We start from the raw sequence: 4,595 nt of genomic DNA on the forward strand, positions 1-4,595 counted from the left end.
GGTCACTTCATAAGATGTGGGCTGCATTATAACTACTGAACACCAAAAATTACAAACTTGGGAGATCGAAATTTTAGAGGACAATGCCATATTTTAGGAGCCCTAATTATGGTATTCAATCTATGAAAAACTTTTGAAGTGAGGATAATTTTATTGGGATAAGAAAATAATTTAGGGTGCATTTGGTACGCTGTATTAGTCTATGATAAGTTATTACTCTGGCGTTTGAATCATTTTTATTGCGTTTGAGTTACCACCAAGCCCATTAAAAAGGCATTTTAGCATCTTGAAAAGGTCTTACTATAGTCCTCCCACTTCCCGTATTATTAATCAGCCAAAGTGCTACAGTTCTTGAGATTAAACTTTCGTAGACAATTCTACCCTTTGAACTAATCATTTCTCACTGAGACTCAACATCAAATAATTTCTCCATGGAAAAGTTGGATACGCTCTTCACAAAGGTTTGAGACCTATTTCCTATTGTTTTTTACTCGACGGTATAACAATTACGTGCTCTCTATCTTGCGTACTAGTTGTGCGTATTGCCTTCTAACGCCTTTGAAATTGTGTAAAAATTGAGTACAGATTTCCAGAATTGGGTCACTGATTTGCTGCGCGTCGGAGACTTCCTCTGGTAATTGTGAACACTCGTCGATATCATCCAAGGCATTATGTTGAATTTTTTTACCATTTCACTTATCCGACATTAGTTTTTGACAATGTTTCATAGAGTATTTTCGTTGATTTAATATCTATTTACACGGAATGTTGTTGTAGTACACCGACAATTGACTTCCATTGATTTGTTCTCTTGTGTTGTCGCCTTCTCATAAAACAAAATTATTTACGTCGTTCAAGTGTCTATGGCTGGTCATTGGTTTCGTTTGTACGATGATTGGGATAAATTTTTGTTCTCACCAATTTCACGTAAATTTTATCTTCACATTAGCTGACTGACCCTGGTATTTTGTTGGTAATGCAGGTGTAAGATATTGGTGTCCAAATTCACCCTAGAAATTAAATTGCCCGTTTCATTTTTGGACAAGTTTCATCATCCAATAATTCACAAATTCATGCATTTCTTAATGCGTATTGCATTATATATATTTTTGTTCTATACGAAATAGTAATCAAGTTTCAGCATTACATTAGCTGACTGACCCCGGTATTTTGTTGGTAATGCAGGTGTAAGATATTGGTGTCCAAATTCACCCTAGAAATTAAATTGCCCGTTGTCAGATTTGGACAAGTTTCATCATCCGGTAATTCACAAATTCATGCATTTCTTAATGCGTATTGCATTATATATATTTTTGTTCTATACGAAATATTAATCAAGTTTCTGCATTACATTACCATCATATGCTTTGTAATTGAAGTATTTTTTGAGAACTCTCGCAAAATGGAGAATAACGTAGAAACCTTCTACTCTTTCTCCTAGTACACCAATTGCATTTTCGGAATATTTTGATGTTATGCCTCTTAATTCAACAACGAACGAGACTGTTGTAAAATGGATATCGTCGCCCTCGCATAGAATTCTTGTCCTACACTATTACCACTAGAATTAACGCAAAAGTGAGCCACTTGCATATGATTATTGATGCGGGAGATATTCAATGCGTAACGAACTTAAGAATGAATTGCAACGCCTTCGGAAGGCTTTGTTACCTTTTTATTAACATAGGGGGTTTAGGTGTTTGAGATACATGGCCATTGAGGATAAAGTAGCGATGTTTCTATCTTTATTGGCACCCCATAAAAAGAATCGTGTTGCTGGGGATGATTTCTTGCATAGTGGCCAACTATCAGTGATCATTTCCATGAGGATTTGCGATCCTTCTTGAAGCTTTCTCCAGTACTTCTTGTTAAGCCAATTCTGGTGGATGATAACTACACGAACGATAATTGGAAATGGTTCAAGGTAGTACATAATTTATATTTATTGTTTACATTCACACAACTTACATGTGTTTCAACTTTATAGCTCTTTGAATTTAGTTTGATGCAACATAAAGTGAATGGTGTTACTTTTTTTATTTTACAGGGTTGTCTAGGTGCTTTAGACGAAACACATATTCTGGTACATGTCCCTACGCGAGATAGAGCGAAGTATAGGAGTAGAAAAGGAACATTAGCAGCGAACTTTCTTGGTGTTTGCGACCCCAATATGAATTTCATTTATGCTTTGACTGGTTGGGAGGGTTTCGCTGTATACGCTCGAGTTCTAAGAGATCCATTGACGCGAGATGATTTGTTAGAGGTCCCAAGAGGTCATCTAACTGCTTTCGAAATTTATGAATCTTTATTATATCATTTCTAAATATTTAGTACAGTACAATTTTAAAGTGCCTTACAATGTTGAACATAATGTTTAACCATGACGTAGGTTGTTACTACCTCTATGATAATGGCTATGCAAACATGGAGGGTTTCTCAACTCTATACCGGTGCGTCAGATATCACAGGGATGCTTGGGGCCACAGGGCCTCCAGACTAGAAAATTACAAGGAGTTGTTTAATTGGAGGAACTTTCAAGCGAGAAACATAATTGAAAGAGCTTTTGGTTTGCTGAAGAAGAGATGGGACATCCTATGAAGTCCCTCTTTCTACCATTTGACAGTGCAGAACCGGATCATCTTTGCTTGCATTTTTTTTACACAGTTTCATCCATTCATAAATGCCAGATAACCCTTTAGATAAAGTTCAAGAAGATGTTGGTAGTCCTATTCAGGATATCCAACATATTTTCATAACTAGTTTGGAGTCTACTGACTTGTGAGACGATTGGAGAGAGAAATTTTCCATATCAATGTGGAATAGAATCAATCAACATTAGTTGTCCATTGTATTTTTCAACTGAACTATAACTGTGTTTCTTTAAGTTCTTCCCGTGTATTTCTTTGTGAACAATACTTAGTTGTTGCTATTATTTGAAGTTATACTATTTTTTTTTAGTGTGTGTGTGTAAAACTTTATATCTTAAATTCCTAAGGTCAATCACATTGCACAATCATCTATTCACAACTTTCTGACATGTTCATTGCACTTGACATAAACATACAGTTCCACATGGACAGTGGCACAAGTTCAGCAAGTGGGATTGGTAGGATGCACAAAGCTGACAAGACAAGACGTAGTTGGAATCCACGTGAAAAAGAATGTTTGATACAATCTCTTAATGACGTGGTAACCAAGGGTTGAAAACGTGAGAATGGCTTCAAAGTAGGATACCTAACATTACTTGAGCAAGCAATGCACAAGGCACTGTCTGGTTGTACTCGACGTGGAAATCCACATATCAACTCCAAGATTCATGTTTCGAAGAAAGCATATGGGTTGTTGGTTATGATACTAAGCAAAAATGGAGTTGGATGAGATGAAAGTACACACACCATTGATGCAAACGACGAAACATGGGAGTCAATCATTAAGGTACGTGTTTGTCAATAATTAATCATCCACTTCAGCCCTTCGTTAACGTATATCGGTTTCATGCCATAGACAGATCCAACACTAAGGACAATGAGACACAAGCAATGGATGTTTTACGATGATTGATGCGGGATCTTCGGAAAAGAATGAGCAAATGGTGATGGATCTAGCGCAATTCGAATTTCACTAAAATAGGTATTCCAGCAGGAGTCCGATGTTCCAAGTGACATGTTGGTCGCTAATACTCCAACGTCAAATGTTCCAGCAGGTTATGACAATTCTGATTTTGAAACGAACACACCTTATTCTAAATCGGTAGCCTGTGCCACATCAAAAACGAAGAAAAGAAAGAAAAAGACTGATGTGGATGACTCGAGTGTAACTGCAATAAACAACCTGCCACATATCACTAAATATACATTGGGAGAATTGGTGAAGGAACTCGATGCGGAGGAGAAGATTTCTGTTACACAATAAAAAGTTTTGGAAGCGCTGGAATGGATGCATGAGTTCACAGACGACGAGAAAGTAGTTGCTGGTAATTAATGATTTGGCTCTATTCTATCGACTTGGTCAGAAAGGAAGAGTGTCATCGGTGAACACATTGCTAAACGGTGCTTAAAATATATTTATGTGAACTTTATGGTCTCACCACCCATAATAATTCGGAATTTTTTTCCTTCACATCTATTTGGGAGTATTTTGAATGTATTAGAAAGACAGACGTATGTTAGTAAACTTCTTATGTTTTGAACGCCCATCATATTTTTTTGTCATTTTTAAGGTGGTGATGTAGCGTACAAGTAAGGTGTTGTATGGTTCCCCTTATGATTATGATGTAAGGTATTGTTAATGAAATTGGCGTATGTAATTGGTATATTTCGTATCTGAAATTAACGTGCGTTTATGTAGTATTGTAATCATTTCTCAACTTGTATAGAATGATCGGAATGGTCTCGATGTAATGTAACCACCGAGGTCGTACCTTCGATTTATCATTTATCAACTTGTTAATTAGTAACGTGTTGTAGTAGGACTGTAGTACTTGATACTTTGTTCATACTCTCATCCCATTTCGTAGACCCTCCATTACTCTCTATGTTAATGAGAAGAGGTTAATGAGAACATATATATGACATAATTCAAATAGAATGTTTGGA

The 4,595-nt window shown here is 36.4% G+C and overlaps 1 long non-coding RNA gene across 5 annotated transcripts; it reads left to right on the top strand.

The window, feature by feature from the left end:
- Positions 1–395: 395 nt before the first annotated feature.
- LOC140886781 (uncharacterized) lies at positions 396–4,332 on the top strand. Of its 5 annotated transcripts, none has more exons than XR_012151698.1 (6): positions 396–461; positions 586–634; positions 1,186–1,262; positions 2,048–2,273; positions 2,390–3,435; positions 3,509–4,332. It is a non-coding gene; the product is annotated as an uncharacterized lncRNA (long non-coding RNA). The 5 variants fall into 5 exon arrangements; XR_012151701.1 differs by having other exon boundaries at positions 458–497; XR_012151702.1 differs by lacking the exon at positions 396–461 and having other exon boundaries at positions 501–634; positions 983–1,262.
- The last annotated feature ends 263 nt before the right edge of the window (positions 4,333–4,595 follow it).

This window comes from Henckelia pumila, chromosome 1 (genome assembly GCF_033568475.1).
Source record: "Henckelia pumila isolate YLH828 chromosome 1, ASM3356847v2, whole genome shotgun sequence".
Taxonomy (NCBI): domain Eukaryota; kingdom Viridiplantae; phylum Streptophyta; class Magnoliopsida; order Lamiales; family Gesneriaceae; genus Henckelia; species Henckelia pumila.